This window comes from Sarcophilus harrisii, chromosome 1 (genome assembly GCF_902635505.1).
Source record: "Sarcophilus harrisii chromosome 1, mSarHar1.11, whole genome shotgun sequence".
Classification (NCBI taxonomy): Eukaryota; Metazoa; Chordata; class Mammalia; order Dasyuromorphia; family Dasyuridae; genus Sarcophilus; species Sarcophilus harrisii.
In genome coordinates, this window is record NC_045426.1 from 178,045,434 (window position 1) to 178,070,639 (window position 25,206).

General features: G+C 33.0%; 1 protein-coding gene across 2 annotated transcripts in view; it reads left to right on the plus strand.

Moving 5' to 3' along the window:
• Positions 1 to 25,206, plus strand: part of LOC100934578 (putative protein FAM10A4) — a 62,103-nt gene that overhangs the window by 13,295 nt on the left and 23,602 nt on the right. The window contains exon 2 of one of the 2 annotated variants that reach the window (XR_004234011.1): positions 2,437 to 2,553. The exons of the other annotated variant lie outside the window; for it this stretch is intronic. The gene's annotated coding sequence lies outside the window, so the exon portion shown is untranslated. The remainder of the gene's footprint in view (positions 1 to 2,436; positions 2,554 to 25,206) is intronic. 2 annotated transcript variants of the gene reach the window in all.

The following is a 25,206-nucleotide window of genomic DNA, read 5'->3' on the forward strand; positions in this document are numbered from 1 at the left end:
AAACAAACCAGAAACTTCTGCAAATAACCTCAGAACCTCAATTATAAATAGAAACCTTTTCATTTTCTTATGTTTTTTTAGTATTTAATTCTAACGATCATGTCAAGTAGTTCAGCTTTAATATGAATGCATTCATAAAGAAATAAGTCAATTCTGTGCTAAAAAGCAGAATCAGTATGCTGGGAAGAAGGGAGCAGCCTTAAATTCAAAGATCTTAGGTAAAGCAATACTAGCTATACCTTACATTCAAACCCACCTTCTGAACCTGAAAATTATGCTTAACTTTTTTTTTAACCTTATCTGTGCACTATTCAATAATAATATGAAATAGCAAGTGTTAAAAAGCAAAAAACTCAAAAGAAAAATAGTGCTGCTCTTTTGCAGACTCTCCAAATACTGAGAAGGGTATTGAGATTCTTTGGTAGTAACTGTCATGTTTGTGGAGCTTTAAAGTCTGCAAAGTCTTTTCCTTATAACTGCTTCATAAGTAAAGCATTATTTTACCCATATGATATATAGATATGGCCATCATCAAGTAGCTATTTAATATTCAGGATGTGTCCCTAGAACCAGTGATTCTAGTTATAGTATTTTGGTAATTTTTCCATAAGGCCTCTCAGCCTAATAGATTATGTAACTGTGCTATATGAACCTTAGTTATATATTAAATCTACTTCTTCTAACAGCTACATCACAATCACCTACCTGACATACATATCAAGAGATGCAGTTTTACTAGTACTAAGCCTGCCATTTTTAATTTTTAAGTTATCTAGATTGGATATAAAATATCAAAGAAATGTTTGAGTGAAAGATAAATAGGAGTGTGTGTGACCACAAGTAGAATTTGATCAGAAGAAATGCTATCCAAATATATTCAGCCATTATTTTAGTCTATTGTGATGAATAACAATTATAGCAAGATTGTTTGCAGAAATAAGTTTTAGGAGGGAAAAGTATCGTAGGTAGCTATTTGATGCAGTGCATAGAGCACTGGGTCTGGAATTAGGAAGATCTGAGTTCAAGTCTGACCTCAGTAGTAGTATGACCCTAGAAAAGTCAATTCACTCCTATTTACCTAGCTTTCTTCATTTACAAAATGTAGATAAATGTAGACTAAAAATAGCATCTACCTCCCAACAATGCTTATAAAGATCAGATGAGATATTGTTAAGTGCTTAGCACAGTATCTGGCATGTAGTGAGCCATACAGTAATGTTAGCTATCATAATTTTAAGGGCAGTTAGGTGGCACAATGGAAAAACCTCTGAGTTTGCAGTAAAGAAAACTTTTCATCAGTTCGAATCCTTTCTCAGAGACTTTGTGAGACTGGGCAAGTCACTTGTTTGCTTTAATTTCTCATCTGAAAAATGAGCAGAGGAAAAAAAAAGGCAAACCACTCCAGTATTGTTGCTAAGAAATCAGGATCACAAAGTTGGACATAACTGAAAAATGACTCAATTTATTATAATTATGTAACCTAATAGTAGAGAAATTTTGTCAAGCATAGTTACAATAATTGATAGGTCATGTTATATATAGGTTAAATAGACAAAATTTCATATTTTTAAGACCTGAAGGATTCTTGGAAGTTATTTAGGCTTATAAATCTATTCCTCACAATATTTTAAATATATCCCCTTAGTAAAATGCTAATAGCCCTAAGTAAAAAGTCTTTAATATTTGAGCACAAATAATTTTATTAGAATACTTACAAATCTATTTTGTCCATGAAATAACTTTATTCTTCAAAGATGATTAAAAAGACCCATAAATGTAGAGTAGCTAGGTTAAGTCCAAGGACATTTGAGATCATAGCCTAGAACAGAATTACTATCTCAGAAATAGTATTTAAAGAAAATATAAGGAATAGGTCAGGATTGCAGGTTTCTCATGTCCTCATCCCCTTTAGACCTCACCCCCCCCTTTTTTTTTTGAGAGAGAGACATGGAAGTCATGGAAGTCAAGAGCAAGTGTATTTAAAAGTAGGAATAAAGTGAATACTGGTTCTGGTGTTAGAGTATCTGAATTCCAATCCTACTTTTGAAGCATACTTCTCTGTGTGACATTGGCAAATCACTAAAACTCCTGGGCCTCAGTTTGTTCATCAATAAATTGAGGGGGGCCAGGATTATGGGAAGATGATGGAATAGGTCAGAAAATTCCAAACTCTCCATATTTCTCCCACAAACAAAACAAAATTGTGCCTCAGGGAAAATGTAGACCAGTGAAAAATAAGACTTGGGGTACAACAGGGGTCCTCCTTGGACAATGGGAGAAGCCCAGAAGACTGACCCAAGGATGGAGGATTAAGTGCTGTGAAGTATAAACATCTCCAGACTAGCTCTGATGAAAACAGTAAGTGGGGATGTCTGGGGCTAGCTGGGTATGGTGGCACTTCAGCAGGAACTACAGGAACTTTCACCTCCCGTACAGTGTGGGGTGTCGGGGTCTGACTCCGGAAAGACTGATGGAACCTCTGCTGGTTAGGAACATCAGGCCCAGCTGTGCTGCTGAAACATGGTCCTGGACGAGAAGGAACCAGCGCACATTGTGAGTACAGAAGCAATGGGGCAGGGAAATTGATAGCTGTGGGCACTTATAGGAGGGTGGAGTTCTGGGTTTGGGGTTCTAGGTCAGAGGGGAGAGCTCAAGACATGAAACCAGGTCCCTTCCCCCACCCAAAATTATAGGTGATTACACTATTAAATTCTTAAAAAAAAAAAAAAAAGAGTAGCCAAAGGAGAACATCTTTTAGAGGTTTAAGGACAACCAAAAATGTTGAGATTCCAGACTGATGTTGCAAAGTATCTTAAAAGAATTTGCAGGGTTAAAACTTATTTCCAAATCAAGGGACAAAGTTTATAATTGTAATACCAATTAAATTCCCCCCCCAAAAAAAAAAACAGCCAGAAGGTAAATTTATAGGGAAAATTGAGAGAAACAATGTACTTCATGTTATTGATGTGCTAATTATAGCTTAGAGGTGAAGTTGAGTAGTGGCAGGTTCTTATTATGTGGGCAGATGCCCTCTATCCATAATTCCCTGGAGAGAGTTGGGGGAGGGGGAACCTTCCAGAGGTGTGTTTTGAGGACTGAAATGTCTCTAGATCAAGTGGCAGACATCTAATTTTGTGCCAATAACTCTTGGCTTTAAATACCTCATTATTGAGGCTTACTGGCTTCAAAGCCTGTTATCCCTGACCAATAGGTTATCTGGACTCAGCATCTTGGCCTTATAAAATAAACTAACACAAAATAGACTAAGGCAATAAATACATTGTTCCTAGCGACATCAATCCTAAAGTTAGATAGCCTTGAGTTTATTATATCATTCCTAAGAGTTGTACCACATCACAACCATAGAAAGTTACCAGGGTTCATTTTGAGAGGAAACTGAAATAAAAGTTCCTCCACCTCAATGAATAATGTTAAATGACTATCTGCCCCCAAAATTTAGAAATCAAATAAGATTAAGGGGAAAAAAAAGATGAGAAAAATCCAATAAAAATCAACTAGAAAAGGAGATCCAGGATCTTAAGAAAATGACTCTTTGAAAATAAGAATTGGGCAAGGAGAAGCTTACAAGAGACCAAGGAATAAAATATAATGAAAAAATAGAAGAGAATATCAAACATCTTTAAAGAAAACAGATCCGGAGATCAGAACAAGAAAAGAAAACTTAAGAAAAATTGGACTACCGAAAGTTATGACCAAAAGAATCTTGATACACCAATACAAAAGTAATTACAGAAAATTTTCCTGAAGTGAAAGAACAAGAGGATAAAGTAGAAATAAAAAAAAAAAAAGAAAATCCATCACTACTTCAAAGAGATCCTGCAAGGAAACACATAGAAATATCATTACTAAATTTTAAAATGCCCAAATAAAATATTTTATAGGAAACAACAAAAATATGCTGGAACTATAAGACTTGTACAGGATTTATTAGCAGCTACAATAAAAGATTGCATGTCCTGGAATAATATATATTGACAATTAAAAGAACTAGGGTTGGGGCCAAAAATATATCCAGCAAAATTAATATTGAATTCAAAAAAATGGACATTTAATGAACTGTCACACTATCAGGCTTTTTTTCTCAAACCTGAACACAATAGAAAATGAGCCAACATTAAAGAATAATCTCAACAAGGGTTCAACAAGGACAAATTCTTTTACATGTGAAAATGTAAACCATATGCCTAAAATGAATTGGATCAAAAAGTTTGGGGTACAGCTAACTAGAAAGTGACTCTATAATGTAAAATTATCTAGGAAAAGGTAAAAATAGTCATTGTTATACCAATGAGGTGGTATATCAAGAATTAACAAAAGAATAATTAGATGGAGAAAGGCTGGTAGTTCTGAAAACCTACTTACATGGAGGTAGATTAAACAGGGAACAATATAATTTATGGATAGAATAAGGTGGGTTATAGAATGTATATAAATCAATGGGAGTGGGTTAAGAATATCGATCAATAGAAAAAGGATAATGAGGGAAAAAAAGGGACTGGAGAGAAGGAATCCATGGTGGGGTGAGGAGCGGGGAGCTGGGAGGGTAATAGTAAGGTAAATCAAATAAAAGTAAATTAGAATTGGCAGGAATAGGAAATAAGAAGTATATATCAATCAAAAGTAATTGATCTGAAAGTCAAACTTAAAAGATTCAATTTTAGAGAAATATACATATGTTAACTATATGTGTATGTGTATATATATATATATAAGTGGGTATATACATATGTATGTATATTTATATGCATATGTGCATACATGTGGGTGTGTATGTGTATATGTGTGTATTATACACACATCTGCGCTTTACTGTAGCCTGCTTTGGGTGAGGGGATGGGAAAGGAAAAGGAAAGAAAAGTATAAAAGTAAAGTGCACATCAGAGAATAAAAGAAAACCCACAAAAAAGCAAAGATAAGATGGACAGTTATGGATACAGTATCTTAAGATATATGCTTTCTTGAAATGGAAATTTGTTACATATTTTGAATCTTCCTTACACTTCTGTTGGGCATCTGACTTTTTTCTATTTATTTTGCATTTATGTTTTAAATAGATTTTTAAAATAGATTTTTTTAGAGAACTTTTCTAAGTCTAAATCTATAAATCTGTACTGTTATGATTTCTTGTATATTCCTTGTAGAGGTATGCCATATGACTCTTTCCTAAGGTATGTCTCATCATGGATACCCATCCTGGTGGGCCTAGGTTGAGAGTCAGAACCATATAACAGAGGCAGGATATGAAGTGTCTTTTCATGTCACCAAGGAGATGTGCAAAGTAGAGATGGATTCTAGCTAGTCAGATTAAATATTCCTTAAAGATTTCCTCCTTAATTGTTAGAGAATTAACCCAATACTAGACTGATACATCTAGACTGGAATGAACAAGTTGGCTCTCACATTTGAGGGAAAAGTACAGAAACCATGAACTTAAATGCTTATATTTGAGAACTTGATCTGGACATGAGCACTTCAGATAGGTGAAAGGACACAAAGTCCTGGCAGGCAGGTGGCATTGTTACTGAGAGAGCTACAAACACACAAACACATACACATACATACACACACAGACACACATACACACAGAGTTTTATAATACCTGAGAAATGTCTTGACATGAGTACTGAGAAATGAGCACATTAGAATTATTCATATTTTATAGCTTCCAAAAGCAAAAAAAAATATAGACCCTATTTTTTCCTAAACAAATGAACACATAGTTAATTGTTGAGTGGCAGAGGGTAACAAGCTAGAATTGCTATAGGAGATAGTGCTTTGTCCATTGCCTCTTTCCAATTTCTTTCCCATAAGTATAATCAGGCATTACTTTCACAGTAAGGTTGGCTATAACACCCAGAGGAACCCTGAGTGTATTGGATATCTCCTAATGCCATTTGCTTAAGATCACATTACTTTTGTTTCCCCACACAGTTAGCTATAGTAGTTGCTAGCAACCAACCCTCAAATTCCATTTAACCACTCAACATCAATTAGCATTTACAGGAGAGTATTTGCTTTAAAGATATAGAAATGACAAAAGCAGAAATATTTCTTGTCACCACCATGGAGGAAAATTCTTTGCTATACCATCTCTGTCTCTGGGGAGAAAGGACTCCAAATTATTTCAATTCCTACATGGGATTGGTCTGGTCTTGAAATGTTTTTAGGGGGAGGAGGAGAGGTCTTATTTAACATTTCATTTGTCTCCAATTACAAGTTCAAAAAATTATAACTTTTTTTTTCAAATTTCGAGTTCCTAATTATCTCCTTTTTCCTCCCCCTCATTGAGAAGGCAAGCAATTTGATATAGATTATACATGTGTAATCATGCAAAACACATTTTCACGTGAGTCATTCTATGAAAGAAAACACAAAAGCAAAAAAGAAAAATTGAATAAAATTAAGTGGTCAAAAAATATGAAGTATTTTCCAAGTAATCAAAATTATAGTCACATAACAAAATGATCTAAATCAGTATTGATAAAAGAAATGCAAATTAAAAAACTGTGAACTGCTGCCTCATACCTGCCAGATTGGCTAACATACAGAAAAGGAAAATGTTGGGAGGGGATAAGTGAAAATTAAAACAATGTATTACTGGTGTATTTTTATTCAACCATTCAGGAGAGAAATTTGGAACTATGCTAAAGGACAGGTCTTCTTCCTAAGTAGAGGGGACAGTCTCAAACTATCAGATATTTTTTTTTGTTGTTGTTGTTGTTGCAGTTTTCAAAGGTAATTCTGGGGATCTATAAGTTTTTGGCTATTCCAAGGTGGTATGATCTAGGGAAAGGTGTACTTATTTGCTGTATAGTGCATTGGTTTATGGTGGCCACAAGTGTTCTTTTCAATCCTAAAACTGTGACCAGGGTCCTTGCTCCCCAATTGCCACAAATTCTGCTGCACTAGGCTGCTGTTCCCACTGGGAATAAGACATAGGATTGAAACCCAGATCCAAATATAGATGATGCAATAAAGTCCTGCTCCAGGTGCTAACAAATGGACCCCTTTGGACCCATTGTCCAAACCCCTTTACCATTTGTGGCTACTACTGATTCAGTAGGCCTGAGGCCTACCCCCTTTTGCTGGAGCTGGGTCTTCACTGGCAAGGCTTATGCAGGATTATGCTGCTCTGTTACTCTTGTACTGCAGATCTAAATTGTCTTGGGATGGAAAATTGTTTCACTCCATCTTTTTATGGATTCTGCTGCTCTAGAATTTGTTTAGAGAGTAGGAAAGGTTTGGGGTAGAGTTTAGGTGAGTTCCTGCCTTTATGACATCTTAATTCCCAGTGAAAGTCATTCTTGAAGGTCAGTTCTTGTTAACTCAGGGTTTCAGTGCTGTACTGGCTAAAAAACTTGGATGCTGGCACATTCAGACACTCCGTTTTCTAGACATTTTGAAATTCACAATTTTACAGTCCCTGCTCTTCTAACAGAAAAATGAAAAGCCAAAGCAAGAAAAGAGCAGCTGCTCATTTTCACAGAAGCAATATCCCTGGGGACTGTCAGTGAATGAATTAAAGGGATCCACTAGGAGAAAAGAGCCAAAGAGAAAAAAAAAAATTGAGGCTCTAGTGACTAGGCCTCTGAATGCCTTTGCACCCAATCCAAAAATTTTTCCTTCCAGCCATACAGTTGACTAGATTTAGAATGTAAACATACATTACAATATTTTTCAAGGCACTTCTTTTACAAGTTACTTTTCTGTTTAATAGTTTTAAAGAGGCACAGCCTCTATATAGATGGCTTATAATGTTCATGTTTTTTAATACATGTTCAGAAGCAAAAATTAAATCATTTCTAAAACATCAAGAAGTCTTCTTAGGATATTAATATATTAGTATCAATAAATGCTGTTCCCTCAAAATTATCTCTTTGATGAAAACTATAATAGTATGACCTGAAAATACAGAAAGGATTTAAAATTTCTTCTGCTTAGGAGATTTTCTCCCTAACTTCAACTATCTATTCAACTAAAACAACCTGTTTGTAAATGAGTAGAAAAATGAGTGTTTGCTTGAGGCTAAGGGAACTTAAGTAATTTATCTATTATTACACAAGTATTAAAGATTTAAATATTTATTTAAATCAATTCATTAATTAATTAAAATTAATATTTATTTAAATATTTAAACCTTTGTCTTCCTGACTTAAAGTCCAGTACTCTAGACAGTGTACTATTCTTCTAGGAAAATAAACATGGAAAATAATTACTAAGAACAAAATCAATAAAAGAAACTGTATATAAACGTTTACTTTAAATTTTTTTTCAATGCCCATTTTCTTTTGAAGATATTTCATTGAATTTTAAAATAACATTTTTGTTACTTTTATTGACATTTTATTCAACATTCCTATTGTGTTATTTTCATTATCTTTCACTTTACTGATAAAACAGGATTATAGGACACATTTAGGCTTTCTACAAACCACATTTTGAGGAAAAGCAATGAAAACCTATATTGGGACTAATATAGTCTAATAGTTGAGAGCATGAAATTTCCTTTAAAAATATTGTTTTAATTGAATTCTTTGCAATATGATGTGACACTTTGATATATTATGAAGATGAAATAGGAAAATATCTGTCCAGCTTTAAAATCTGAACAAAGTCTACTCCAGTCAATAATGTAAAATGGCTTATGAATTCTAAGGATCATTACCTCATTTGAAAGATGTGGGGTGTCTAAGGTCTAACAGTCTGGCCCTAAGTTCTATTAGAGAAGTGAAAACCATTATGTAGAATGGTACTTTTGGGTACAATAAAGGTGAAGAGCAAAATAGTTCCATAATCTCCTTGTGTTACTCCCTATTTTGTTTCTCTAGAGAAAGACTGTTCAAAGTATGAACTTTTTAAGGAAATTTGCTGTCTTGGGCCTCTATAAAGTAAAGAAATTAGACAAGATTATTTCTATCTGTAAATCTATGACATGTTCAGGAATTAAACTAGGCAATTTTTTTGTCAAGAGAATGTATTTCTGACATTTTAAATATTTCTATTTGGTGAAATTTCCAGTGATAGTTATATAACAAATGATCTATTTTAATTACATTTTATTTAAAAGAACAATCCATATGCTTTGCATGAAAGAAATATTTCCCTCAAAAAAAATTTTTAAATGGGTTTTGAACATGCTTTTTCTCCATGACAAATTGGTATATATCTGACCCATTTTCCTTTTTTTTAATGCTATCAAAGGCATGGAAAATCTATCCCCCTGAAAATACAGAGAATCATTTTGGGGAAAAGGAAAATTTTCCCCTTTAGATTCTGTCTTAGTCACAACCTTAGTATTATAAGGTATCTTTTGTATTCTAATCTCATGCTGTTGTGTTACCATATTATAGAATATATTCTAAAAAGAGGTGTACTTTATCCCTTAAGTAATCACCATGAAGGATGACTCAAAATCCAGAGAATCAAGATGCATATATGATAGACTTTTAAGGAACTGTTCCCACTTTATATCCACTAAGTTACTGTTGTCACTGAGTTTGCCCTGTCTCAAGGATGATTTTAATCTTCGTGCATTGCAGATCCAATGAGAGCTTGCAAGGTACAGTGGATCTGAAATGAAGTCTGGGTTTTCTTATCCTGGATGTGCTACTTCTTGTGAAACCATGGATAAGTCACTTAAGCTTTCCAACACACTTCCCTTTCTGAATTTATAATCCAAAGCAAAGTTAATATAAAATTGCCAAAGATGCTATTTTTAATTGTCATAGCAACTAGGATGGTCTGAGGGAAATTCAGAGAACAAGAGAACATCCTCTTTTTAATCACATCACAACTAGCTTATTTTTCTCCACTCCATCTTAGATGATATCTTTTTGAGGCCTTTTTTATTGATATTGATTCACCACCACTGTGGTGAACATATAATTCTAACCTCTTGAAGTAAGATTCTCAAAAATCTTTTGCATTCTCCCAGAAAAACCCTCCCCCATCAGCCCCAGGTAAATGGGTGATTTGGGAAAAGGACATTAAGGTTTCATAATTTCAGGGCAACAGACTTGGAGATTTATAATGCTTAGATTATTTCCACATTTCACTGTTACTTTGTATATCTTTCATTCATGTAGATTTCTACTCTTACTGCCTTTTAAAATTATTTTTTTCATATAGATTTTAAATCTCTCTTGCAAAAAAAAAATTATTGTTATGGAAAGTGCTTGTCTTTTGCTCTAAACTTTTTAGTCTCTAATTAGATTTGCTGATTTCTTTCTTGATAGCTATAATTTCTGTCCTTTCTTTTTTGATGTTTTTATTTTATTCCTTGATTGTTCCGTATCATTCTGGAAATTAATCTTAAGAGTTGTACTATTTCTGTTACAAGGGCCTGGTATAGTTTGTTATATTTCTTCACCTCCTTTTTGCTTAATTGCAAAATACTTAGCCACTGAAATGATTTTTCTTTTCAAGTGATTATTCATTCATCCTCTTTAATTTTTATTTTCATTGCTTACTCTGATGTGATATATGGATACAGAGTGGATACATATGTACACATGCAACTCTGTTGTATACATGTAGAGTCAGACACAACTGAGTTCAAATTTTGCCTCAGACATTAACTAGTTTTGTAGCTTTCTAGAGCTGTGCAAGTCACTTTAACTTCAGTTTGTATGAATTTCCTCAACTGTAAAATGAGCTTAATAATAGCACCTACCTCCCAGGGTTGTGTTCTTCCTCAGTTCTTACTGCCTATTTACTTTATTTTAGTCATTCTTTTATTTTACTTCATTGGAGGTGGGAAAAAATCTTCAGCCCTCATTGAGTCAGGAAACCCTTGTTTACACTATGCTTCAGGGAGACTCTGAATGACCATAGTATTTCAAATCAAGTCTACAACCATTTATTAAGCAACTTGTCACATACTGTGCTAAACAATAGGGATATAAGCAGAGAGAAAATTTTTGCCCTCAAGGAACTACCATTCCAATGGGAGAAAATGTTGTGCAAAGGGAGTTAAAAAAGGAAGAAAATTGAGATTGGCTTGGTGTTAGTGGTGAATGTATCCAGAATGAGAGCATAGTAGAATAATTCTACTATGAGGATTAAATCAGTAATGCAATCAGAAGAATGAAGACATGGTTGGCTTAAATTGGAGGCTCGTGAAGGAATCACTCAATCAGAAGTAAAAAACATAGGAAGTAGGATACTACTAATGTGGATAATTCAGAGAATTAGCAAGAATTTTCTATGGCATTATAGAGAAAATTATATGGATATGCCATAGTAAAATATCCTAGAGAAAAAAAAAAGATGAGATTCTTTCTATCCTTTACCACTTCTACTTTTGGGGAGGAAAATTTACCCTATTCTCTATAAATACATTTTTTTTATTATAGTAACTTTTTATTGACAGAATCCATGCCAGGGTAATTTTTTTACAACATTATCCCTTGCACTCACTTCTGTTCCGATTTTTCCCTCCCACCCTCCACCCCCTCCCCTACATGGCAAGGAGTCCTATATATGTTGAATATGTCCTAGTATATCCTAGATACAATGTATGTGTGCAGATCCAAACAGTTTTTTTGTTTGACAGAGAGAATTGGATTCAGAAGGTAAAAATAACCCGGGAAGAAAAACAAAAATGCAAACAGTTTACATTCATTTCCCAGTGTTTTTTCTTTGGGTGTAGCTGCTTCTGTACATCATTGATCAATTGAAACCAAATTAGGTCTCTTTGTCAAAGAAATCCACTTCCATCAGATTACATCTTCATACAGTATCGTTGTTGACGTATATAATGATCTCTTGGTTCTGCTCATTTCACTTAGCATCAGTTCATGTAATTCTCTCCAAGCCTCTCTGTATTCATCCTGCTGGTCATTTCTTACAGAACAATAATATTCCATAACATTCATATACCACAATTTACCCAACCATTCTCCAATTGATGGGCATCCACTCAGTTTCCAGCTTCTAGCCACTACAAACAGGGCTGCCACAAACATTTTGGCACATACTGGTCCCTTTCCCTTCTTTAGTATCTCCTTGGGGTATAAGCCCAGTAGAAACACTGCTGGATCAAAGGGTATGCACAGTTTGATAACTTTTGGGGCATAATTCCAGATTGCTCTCCAGAATGGTTGGATTCGTTCACAGCTCCACCAACAATGTATAGTGTCCCAGTTTTCCAGCATCCCCTCCAACAATCATCATTATTTTTTCCTGTCATCTTAGCCAATCTGACAGGTGTGTAGTGGTATCTCAGAGTTGTCTTAATTTGCATTTCTCTGATTAATAATGATTTGGAACACTTTCATATGAGTGGTAATAATTTCAATTTCATCATCTGAAAATTGTCTGTTCATATCCTTTGACTATTTTTCAATTGGAGAATGGCTTGGTGTCTTATAAATTAGAGTCAGTTCTTTATATATTTTGGAAATGAGGCCTTCATCAGAACCTTTAACTATGAAGATGTTTTCCCAGTTTGTTGCTTCCCTTCTAATCTTGTTTACATTAGTTTTGTTTGTACAGAAGCTTTTTAATTTGATGTAATTAAAATTTTCTATTTTGTGATCAATAATGGTCTCTAGTTCGTCTTTAGTCACAAATTTCTTCCTCCTCCACAAGTCTGAGAGATAAACTATCCTATGTTCCTCCAATTTGTTTATAATCTCGTTCTTTATGTCTAAATCATGGACCCATTTTGATCTTATCTTGGTATACGGTGTTAAGTGTGGGTCCATGCCTAATTTCTGCCATACTAATTTCCAGTTATCCCAGCAGTTTTTGTCAAATAATGAATTCTTATCCCAAAAGTTAGGATCTTTGGGTTTGTCAAACACTAAATTGCTATAGTTGACTATTCTGTATTGTGAACCTAACATGTTCCACTGAACAACTAATCTATTTCTTAGGCAATACCAAATGGTTTTGGTGACTGCTGCTTTATAATATAGTTTTAGATCAGGTACAGCTAGGCCACCTTCATTTGATTTTTTTTTTTCATTAATTCTTTTGAGATTCTTGACCTTTTATTATTCCATATGAATTTTGTTATTTTTTTCTAGATCATTAAAATATTTTCTTGGAAGTCTGATTGGTATATAAATATATTTGTTCAGTAGTCCCTAGACCTCAGGAATTGTCATGGAAGTATTAGGGTAGAGTATCCTTGGGCACTTCTGAGAGAGGTGCTTTGGGAAGCTTTTGTACATAGAGGTCTACCATTATTTCTTTCCTTCCACTGGGCTTCCAGTTTTTTTTTTTTCTGAAAATTAAATAGGTATAACTAGCATGACATTTCTCTTTTCCTCTCTTTCAGTTTCTTTGTCTCCTGATCTCCACAAGACCCTTTAATGAGCTTTTCTTCATTTCATGTTTTGGAGAGGGTCCAATTTAAGGACCTCAACCTGATCTGGGAGCAAAGTGCCTCTAATATACTCAGTGTAATTCTGAAAACATGCACCTAAAATCATGAAAGTTATGAGGGTCAAATGGCACGGCCTTATGTGTAAGATATAAGAGACAGGATGCAAGAAATAATGGCTTCTTAAGCCACGTATGTATAAATTTTTTTCTATAAAAATTGGTGGTTTATTTTTTTGTTAATCATTAGTTTTCTACCTTCAGACTCTTCTCTGGTATTCACAGACATTGAGTAGCACAGGAAGTAAAAGCAATAAATTTGAAGACAGTATATAACTGAGTTCAAATTCTGCCTTAGAACACTAGCTGTTTAACCCTGATTATGTCAGTTTAACCTCTGTCTCAAGTTTCTTCACCTATAAAATGAGGATAATAACTAGCTCTAAAAATTGTGAGAATAAAATGAGATGTTTCTTTTTTTAAATCTTTTTATTTGCAAAACATATGCATGGGTAATTTTTCAACATTGACCCTTACAAAACTTTCTGTTCAAAATTTTTCCCTACTTCCTTCCACCCTCTCCCTTAGATGGCAGGTAGTCCAATATATTTTAAATATGTTAAAATATATGTTAAATCTAATATATGTATACATAGTTATACAGTTATTGTTGAAGAGAGCTGCATTCATCAGAATTCATCATTATATAGTCGTGTTATTGCTGTGTATAATAATCTCTTGGTGCTGCTCATTTCCCTTAGCATCAGTTCATATAAGTCTCTCCAAGCCTCTCTAAAATTATCCTATTGGTCATTTCTTACAGAACAATAATATTCCATAACATTAATATTCCATAATTTATTAAGCATTCTCCAATTGATGGGCATCCATTCAGTTTCCAGTTTCTTACCTCTACAAAAATGTTTGTGGCAGCCCTTTTTGTAGTGGCTAGAAACTGGAAATTGAATGGATACCTGCCCATCAATTAGAGATTGGCTGAATAAATTATTATTCCAAAAGCTGAGGTCTTTGGGTTTGTTAAACACTAGATTACTATAGTCACTGACTTTTTGTCCTGTGAACCTAACCTATTCCATTGATCAACTACTCTGTTTCTTTGCCAGTACCAAATGGTTTTGGTAACCACTGCTTTTAAAATATAGTTTTATATCTGGTGCAGCTTCATTTGCTCTTTTTTTTTCATTAATTCCATTGAAATTCTTGATCTTTTGTTCTTCCTGATGAATTTTTTTTTTCCTAGGCCAGTAAAATAGTTTCATGGGAGTTTGATTGGTATAGCAATAAATAAATAGATTAGATAGTATTGTCATCTTTATTATATTCACTCGACCTATCCAAGAACACTTGATTTTTTTCCATTTGTTTAGATCTGTCTTCATTTGTGTGGAAAGTGTTTTGTAGTTTTGTTTATATACTTCCTGATTTTCCCTTGGCAGATAGAGTCCCAAATATTTTATATTATCGACAGTTATTTAAAATGGAATTTCTCTTTGTATCTCTTGCTATTGGATTTTGTTAGTGATATATAAAAATGCTGCTGATTTATGTGGATTTATTTTGTATCCTGCAACTTTGCTGAAGTGGATTATTTTTAATAGTTATTTAGTTGATTCTCTAGAGTTCTCTAATTACACCATCATATCATCTGCAAAGAATGATAATTTGGTTTCCTCATTACCTATTTTAATTCCTTTAATCTCTTTTTCTTCTCTTACTGCCAAAGCTAGCATTTCTAATAACAGTATTGAATAGTAATAGTGATAGTGGGAAATTTTATTTCACCCCTGATCTTATTGGGAATGGTTCTAGTTTATCCCCATTACATATGATGCTTGCTGATATTTTTAAATAGGTGCTACTGATTATTTTAAGGAAAAGTCTATTTATTCCTATACTCTCTAGGGTTTTAATAGGAATGGGTGTTGGATTTTATCAAATGCTTTTTCTGCATCTCTTGAGATAATGTTTTTGTTGACTTGATTATTTATATAGTCAATTGTGCTAATAGTTTTCTTAATATTGAACCAGCCCTAATTCCTGGCATAAATCCTACTTGTTCATGGTGTATTATCCTGGGGACAATTTTCTATAACCTCTTTTATTTAAAATTTTTGCATCAATATTCATTAGGGAGTTTGTTCTATAATTTTCTTTTTCTGTTTTTGTCCTACCTGGTTTAGGTATAAGTACCATGTCTGTGTCATAAAAAGAATTTGGTAGGTGTCCTTCATTCCCTATTATTTCAAATAGTTTATATAGTATTGGAGTTAATTGTTCTTTAAATGTTTGGTAGAATTCACATGTAAATCCATCTGATCTTGGGGAGTTTATTAATAGCTTGTTCTATTTCTTTTTCTAAAATGGGACTATTTAAATAATTTATTTCATCTTCTGTTAATCTGGGCAATCTATATTTTTGTAGGTATTCCTCCATTTCACTTAGTTTATCAAATTTATTGGCACAAAGTTGGGCAAAGTAATTCCTAATTATTGCTCTAATTTCCTCTTCATTGGTGGAAAGCTCTCCATTTTCATTTTTAACACTAACAATTTGATTTTCCTCTTTCCTTTTTCTAATCAAATTAACTAAAGGTTTATCTTTTTTTGTTTTTTTTTTCATAGAACCAATTCTTAGTTTGATTTATTAATTCAATAGTTTTTTTTTTACTTTCAATTTTATTAATCTCTCCTTTTATTTTTAGAACTTCAAGTTTGGTATTTGATTGAGGGGTTTTAATTTGTTCTTTTTCTAGCTTTTTTAGTTGCAAGCCCAATTCATTGATATTTTCTTTCTCTATTTTATGTAAGTAAGCATTTAGAGATATAAAATTTCCCCTTATTAACACTTTGGCTGCATCCCACAAGTTTTGGTATATTGTCTCAAGATTATCATTTTCTTGGATGAAATTATTGTGTCTATGATTTGCTGTTTCACCCATTCATTCTTTAGGAGGAGTTTATTTAGTTTCTAATTACTTTTTGGTCTATTTTCTCCTGGCCTTATATCGCATGTGATTTTTATTGCATCATTATCTGAAAAAAATGCATTTACTTATTGTGCATTTCTGCATTTGACTTTGAGGTTTTTATGCCCTAACACATGGTCAATTTTTGCATAAGTTCCATGAACCTCTGAGAAAAAAAATAAACTTTTTCTGTCTCCATTCAATTTTCTCCAAAGATATATCATAACTTGTCTAACATTTTGCCTTAACTTCTTTCTTATTTAGTTTATGGTTTGATTTATCTAGTGCTAAGATATCAAGGCTGAGATGCCCCACTAATATAGTTTTGCTGGCATATTTCAAGTTCTCCTCTAGGAATTTCCATGCCATAACATTTGGTGCATATATGTTTAGTATTGATATAACTTCATTATCTATGGTATCCTTTATAGTAAAATAGAGTTTCCTTCCTTATCTCTTTTAATTAGATCTATCTTTGGGTTAACTTGATCTGAGATCAGTATTGCTACCCCTGCTTTTTTTTTTTTTCCTCACCTGAAGCATAATATATTCTGCTCCAGCCCTTTACCTTCACTCTGTATGTATCACTATGCTTTAAATGTCTTTCTTGTAAACAACATATTGTAGGATTCTGGCTTTTAATCTAGTCTGCTATTTGCTTTTGAATTATGGGGGAGTTCATCCTATTCACATTCACAGTTAAAATAACTAATTCTGTATTTCCTGCCATCTTATTTACTCTAGGTTATGCTTTTCTCTTTCCTATCCCCATTCCCTCCTCCCCCATGTTTTGCATTTGATGACCACCTCCCTCAAACAGTCCTCCCCCTTTAGAGCCCTCCATCTTTTTTACACCTTTTCCCTAAATTCTTCTGTTTTCCCTTTTATTAGCTTTTCTCTTTCTTTTTCTGCTTTCCCTCCTACTTCCCTACAAGGTGAGACAAGTTTCTCTGTAAAACCAAATATATCTGATACTCTCTCTTAGAACCAAATCTGATGATACTAAGATTCATACAATGCTCATCCTTCTCCCTTCTTTCCCTCAATTATAATGGGTTTTCTTTGCCTCTTCATGAGTTGTAATTTCTCTTATTTTACCTTCTTTTCCCTTTTTTTCCAGTAAGACCCCCTTTCCACCTCTAGATTCTTTTTCATATTATTATAATAAAATCAAATTATACTCACACTTACTAAGTATAGCCATAATAGAAATATAGTTCTCAAAAGTTTTCCTTTTTTATGTTTCTCTTGAGTTCTGTGTTTGGAGACCAGAGTTTTTTCTTCAGTTCTGGTCTTTTCATTAGAAAAAGGTGAAATTCACCTATATCATTGAATGTCCACCTTCTTCCTTGAAAGATAATGCTCATTTTAGCTGGATAACTTATTCTTGGCTGGAATCAAAGTTCCTTTGCCTGTCAGAATATCAGATTCCAGACCCTTCAATCCTTTAAGATAAAGGCTGCTAGGTTCTGGGTAATGCTAATTATGGTTCTTCAGTACTTAAATTCTTTCTTTCTTACTGCTTGAAATGTCTTTTCCTTGTTGTGAGAGTTCTGAAATTTAGCCATGATATTCCTTGGGGATTTATTTTTGGTGTCTCTTTTAAGAGGTGATCTGAGAATTCTTTCAATGGCTTTGTTACTGTCTTATTCTAAGATATCCAGGCAGTCTTCTTTTATGATTTCCTGTAAGATAATGTCTAGGTTTTTCTTTGTTTGTTTTTCATCATGGGTTTCAGAAAATCCAATAATCCTTAGATTGTCTCTCCTAGATCTATTTTCCAGGTCAGTTGTTTTTCTTAAAAGGAATTTCATATTTTCTTCTATTTTATTTCATTTTTTTGTTTTTGTTTTGATTGATTCATGAAGTCTTATTGAATCATTCACTTTCATTTGTTCAATTCTAATTTTTAGTGTATTATTTTCTTCAGCTACATTTTTAGCTCCTTTTGCAATTGGCCAATTAATTTTTTTTTCTTTATTGCATTATTTTTCCATTTTTTCCATTTCTTCTTGCAATGATCTAATTTTATTTCCCCATTTTTTCCCTCTCTTTTAAGATTCTTTATGTTATCTTCAAAGAAAGTTTTTGAAATGGTGGCCAACTCATGTGTCTCTTTTGGGGTTCCTTCTGGAGTTGCTTTGCTTTTAGGAACCTCAGGATGTAAAGTCTGTTCTTCTCTCTCTCTCTCTCTCCATAAAAGCTGTCTATGGTGAGAGTTTTTGTTTTTTAAAGTTTTTTTTTTCTTAAGGCTGGAGGTCTGTTCAATGCAAAGGAGCGATTGCTAGTGCTGGGTAATGATGCCTTGGTCTGGGGTTCTTCTAGGGCTTAGTGGTTTACAATTTGTCTTTTACAAAAGGTAAATATGCCAAACCATCTGCTTACAACCAGGACAGAGTTGTCTAAGAGGCTCACAGAAGATTCCTGGGTGTGTAGAGTATACAATTCTCTGACTCCCAGCCCCAGCTCTTTGTCCATGGCTCCCTATGTTGTGGTCTGAGATTGGCAGACTATCCCCCTGTCGGTTTGAAACATATTGGTTCTGAAGTTCTTCCAAAGTATTTTTCTCTGGGAATGTGTTGTACACCAAATATTTGTAGATTCTTTTATTTCAAAACTAGTTTAGAGGCTTAATCTGCTGTTGGTTTGAGAGAAAGTCAGAGGAAGTCACAGAAAGTCCTGTCTGCTTTCTGCCATCTTGGCTCCATCCCCAGAAGTCAAAATGAGATGATATTTCTAAAATATTTTGTAAACCTTAAAAGCATTAAATAAATCTAATTTAGTTTATCATCATTTCTGGTATTCTGGTAGAAGATGCTTACTACACTATCTTAGTAGTCTCTTAAAGTATTTTCCAACAATTTCTTTAATTAAAATTTGCAATAATAACTAGGGGTTTACACCTCTACCTAGTGGGACTCAGCCACAGATTACATTCAGAAGTCAAAAACATCAAGGTTAAAATAAACATACTCCTAAAGTTATATTTTTTGACTCTTTACTGTCATATTTGACTTTTCTAACATCATCCAGAGGATACAATTTCCAAAAGTAAAGATGTGTATTTAAATTCCACATCAAGAGCAGTAATAAAATATTTGGATCATAAAGTTGGGTTATATTCACCTACAATTTTGAGAAGAGTACACATGCAATGGACATATGAAGAAAGATGCCATTTGCATCTAGAAAAAAACTAATAAATAGAAGTATATGTAGGATAATTTTACATTTATAGATCTATTTGTATCTAACAATAACTATCTCTAGGGATGGGAGAGAGGAGAAAATTACATAAACTTTTATATATTTAAAAGGAATAGCTGTTTACGCATAATAAATTTGCAATTTCATGTGCAACTTTTTATTACACTATATTATAGGAAATATTGTTACATTCTACAAATTAAAAATAAAATCAAACAAAAAAAAGTTCATATGTGGCTAGGCATATATATAGATATCTCATGTGGCCAAGGTAACATAGTCTTGTAGCACTTCAAGCCTCTCCATCATGTCTGCTTGCTGTATCCTCCCACTGATTCTTTTTGGTGAGTTGTTCCTCTGGACCTCATGAATCTGTTCCTTGGCTGAACCTTAGTCTCTACTTCAGGTTTCTTACAAACTTGCCTAGAGTAATACATTTCAAAGGAACCAGAAGTCACATCCAGGCATCAAGACTCAAAGAAATATCTTATCCTAATTGAGAATCTAGCTCTAGGTACTGGATTTATAAGCCCTTTTGCTGACAACTCTTTTCATTTCTTTCATTGGACTCTTGGCTTTGAGTTTCTGCTATAGGAAGCAAAATCTAATCCTTGATCCCTAATTTCTCCCTGTCCCTACATAGTAATAAAGGAACAGGTTGATTTACTTAAGTATAAGAGTATGAGCTAAGTAGACTATTTTTCCCTATTATGTCTTCCCTCATTTCTTTTAAATTGTTCACACTTGAACAAAATTATTAGTAATATTAACTCCAAAGTAGTCTTTATAAACCTACAGCTGCTTTAACCATCACAGTCAGAGAATTGTCAGAGCAGTATGACTTTCCAAAGACTATTAGAGTTCAAGGCCCTTGTGCCTGTAGCTGGGATGCCATATCAAACAGACTTATAATAGGATATCCTTTAAATAAGATATTGAAACAAGAAATTCTAGTCCTTATTCCCTTTTGATTCTTAGATAACATCTACCAGATTCCAATTATCCCCTTGCAGATAAACATCACCATTTTAATTCAAAGGACAATAAGGAGAATAGAGCAGGAGACTTAAATGATAGACTATGTTAAACAAGAATGAATCTCATTTATTAGTGGCTTTTGGATGAAGATTTATATACGCCAAATGTTGTTGGGACTATTTGATGTTTATTCTCCTTAGAGAAAATGTTTATCTTTTATCTCATCACACACACACACACACACACACACACACACACACACATCCACATATACATATATATATTTAGAGGGAAGAATAGAACATTAATATAAGAAAATTCTAACAATTATCAATTTAAAATAAAATATCAATACCATGACCAATGTTTTTATTTATTAGTTGCTGAATCATTATTATTTTGGATAAAAAGCAATCTTATTACATTGTCTGTGAACAGTTTGTTCTGATCAGTATATTCCAACACTGAAGTAAGTACAAGTCAAGTGACTGAACTCTAAAATCTAGTTTTCTGCTAATTAGCTTTGTACATATTTAGACTTCCTGGGTTTCCTAACCAGTAGAATTATAGAATTGAATGAGATCATCTCAATGTAAGAGATGAGTATCAGTCTCATATAGGGAAGACTCTTATTCTCAGATGTTTTCTCATAAAATTACAAAATAGGGCTTAGCTCTTTTTCTTTTTCTTTTTTAATGATCCCTTAATTCTCTTCAAAGTCTAGATCTAATGATCTTTTTAATTTTTGAGCAACCAAACTATTCTGCAAAAAGTCACAGAAATCATGAATATTACATAGGGGGCTAATAGCAATGGAATCCCTGTCTTCAAGTTTCTTCCTTTTTTACTTTTTAAAATCTTTTTAAAAATTTACTTTTAGGGGCTCTAGGTGGAAAAGTGGATAGAGTACCAGCCCTGAAGTCAGGAAGATCTGAGTTCAGATCTGGTCTCAGACACTTAACACCTCCTAGCTCTGTGACCTTGAGCAAGTCACTTAACCCCAATTGCCTCAGCGCAAAAAAAAAAAAAAAAAAAAAAATCAAGAGCACAAGGGAAAAGCCATGGGAGAGAAAAAACAAACAGAAAAAAGAAGTGAACATAGCATGTGTTGATTTACATCAATCTATATATGTCTTTCTGGATGTAAATGACATTTCCAAAGTCTATTGATTTTGCTTTGGGTAACTACACCACTGAGAAGAACCAAATCTTTCACAGTTGATCATTGCACATTTTTGCTGTTATTGTGTAAAATATATTCCTGCTTGTTTTACTCAGCATCAGTTCCTGTAAATCTTTCCAGGCTTTCCTAAAAATCATCTTGTTCATTACTTTTTATAGACCACTAAAATTTCATTATTTTCATATACCACAACTTATTCAACCATTCCCCAATTGATGGGCATCCACTCCTTTTCCAATTCTTTGCTACCACAAAAAGGGGCCTAATTGTTAATTAGAAAAAAAATCATCTCTATTTTGAATGAGTGTTTTTTTTTTCATTGTGGTACTTTTTTCTTTCCAATTGATGTTTGAAAACAATTTATATAAAAGGGAAATTTCCTATACAACAAAATGTGTCTTGTTTTTATGTGAGTATATACAAAGAGAACAAAGGTTCTTAACCTTTTTTGTTTAACATGCAACATTTCTTTTTAATCTGATGAAGCATCTAGATCTCTTCTTAGGAAAAAAAAAGTTTTTTAAGTGCATAAAATTAAATTCATAGATCATAAAGGAAATCTATTATGTTGAAATACAAACATAGCACAACCTTTCTGAGCTGTTGTGAGGATAACTATTTGTTCTGTAAACCTTAAAGTGCCATACCATTTGTAGATAATTATTATTTTTAAATTCATAATCTCCAGATTAAGAATTTCTGATATCGACATAGTTCACCATCAACAACATGGTGGAGTAGATATAAATTTATCTTTCATAGGTTTCATCGATCCAGTTTATATTTACTGATCTGATGATATATCTTCATTCTACTTAGGGTCATTTACTTAAATGCTTCCTGTAGTTTTGTTCTTAATGGAGTATTATGAATTTATTTAAACTTAATTTTTTTATATTTTAGTTTTAGATGATACTAACTATTGTATAATTGTTTTGGGGGGTATGGTAAGATATGATTCCTCATCTGTATTAAAGTTATAGATTTACAGTAAAGCAAAATCAAAAAGTTCTTTAGCTTTATATGAATATTCTGGAAAAAACATTGTGGTAATGTTAACCATTTGATTTATTAAGGAAACCTGAATGGATTACTGAGGTGACTATTTTATAAATCTGTTAAGAGGTTAAGATGAAAAATGTGTAAAGTACCTTGGAAATCCATATGCTCCAAAGCATTAATTTAACCATCTGTAGTTTGTTCTTTTTAGTCTCTTGCTTAGTAGCTGAGATTAAAAAAGAAATAGAAATAAACAAAAACTACCTTTTATCATTGGTTATGTGTTTTTGAAACAAAGAAAATCATATGAATGGCCTTGTAGGCTTCACTTTCTGTTTATAGGTGTGCCTCATTTGACAGGAAAGAAAGATGGAAATATGCATTTAAATTAATGTATTACATTTTTTTATTTTATAATTACTCAGTTAAGCAGTCATAAAATCCCAGAAGTCATCTAATCTAACTCCTTGATTTGAAAGATAAAGAAACTGAAGTCTATGGAGATAAAGTAATTTGCCCAAAGTCATGCAGGGAATATAAGAAATAGTATTTCAGCAGAAGTTCTTTGATGTCAGTGGCAATGTTTTGTTTGTTTGTTTTTCCTTACTGTTCACTCTACCTGTTGTATTCAGTGACTAGTTATTAGGAAATATTCTAATCCTTCTGCTTCTTTAGCTGCTACAAAGGATTCAGAAGAATGAGATTTCCTTTGTGCTTAGATTCTATCTTGGCTTTACTTATTTATCAATATGATATCCCTATTATCACAAAGGAAGGAGTGGGTCTTAAGTAATCTTTATGAACTAAAGCCCAGAATAATGACTTAACATGCATAATAGAGAAAATAATTTAGGGTCTTATTGAGAAATGAAAATTTACATGTTTAATAGCTAGAAAATAAATAATGTTAAACTAAGATTTATTCATAGTGGTGATGATAAAAAGCTGTTCATGAGTAAAAATGTTTTAGATGAGCATATCTGGTTGATTCTATGGAGTTGCAATGGGAATAGAAACAAGAACAATAGGGTAGGAAGAAATGAAGCATAAAAGGAAGGAGAGAAAAATGAATGAAGAAAGAAAAAATGAAAGGAAGGATGAAATGAAATGGGAGATAGAGAGAAGGGGGGAGAAAAAGAAAGAATTATATAGATTCACTCCTGCATTTAGTAAATTTTGATCATAGACCACCTTGTAGGGTAAGAACTAGATGGATTCTACACATATCAGATAGTCATGAAACTATAATGTTCTTTAAAAAAAAACTTTTTTGTTTTGATTGTTTGCTGATTAAAAAATATAGACGACCCAGTCTGGAAGGCTCTTCTCCAACAATATCTCATATGAATGTTAAAATTTTATGTGTTATCTTGCTCCCAGTGAGATTAATCTTTTTATTTTCTCCTTATGTCTCCCAAACCACTCTTTCCATTTTTATTCTAAGTCAAGAATTTCATGTTGTAGTTTTTTTCAATCCAAATAATATGCACAATAGAACAAACAAAATGATTATGAAATTCTGTTTCTTATCCATTGCCTTAAATATATATACAGGTATAAATGTTGCTTTCAAAACTTTGTGGCTTGTCTGTGCCTAATTGTAAACATTTTGTTTTTTGTTTATACATGTATACTCTTTATTTTTTACATATTTCCTTATGGAATCATGCTGGAGGGGAAGATAGGAACAAAAGGGAAAACCATGAGAGAAAAAAAAAGCAAGAAAAAAGGAGGGAAAAGTGAACATAGATGTGTTTATGTACATTCAGTCTCCAAATTCTGCATTTAAATGGTCTTTTCCATCCAAAATTTATTGGGATTGCTTTGGATCACAGAACTGCTGAAGTATATCATAGCTGATCATTGCATAATTGCGATTATGTACAATATTCTGCTTCTTTCACTAAGCATTAGTTCATGTAACTCTTGCTAGATCTTTTTATAGAACAATATCACATTACTTTTATATACCATAATTTATTCAGCCATTCCCAATTGGCGGGCATCTACTCATTTTCCATTCCTTTGCCAACACAAAAAGAACTGCTATAAATATTTTTGCATGTATGGGTCCTTTTCCCTTTTTTCAGATTTTTTTGGGATATACAACCAATAGTGGCATTGCTGGATCAAAGTGTATGCATGGTTTGGACATAGTTCTAAATTGCTCTCCACAATGATTGGATCATTTCACAATTCCACCAACCAGGCATTAATGTGCTATTTATCTCAAATCCACTCCAGTTTTTATCATCTTTTCCTGTCATCTTAGGTTTTAATTTACATTTCTCTCATGAATAGTGATTTAGAGTATTTTTTCATATGTCTAAAGATGGATTTCATTTTTATCATCTGAAAATTTTTCATATCCTTTGACAATTTATTAATTGGAGAATGCCTTGTATTATAAATTAGATGCAGTTCTTTATATAGTTTAGAAATAATGCCTCTATCAGAAACACTGGCTGTAAAAGGTTCCCCCACCAACTTTGTGCTTTCCCT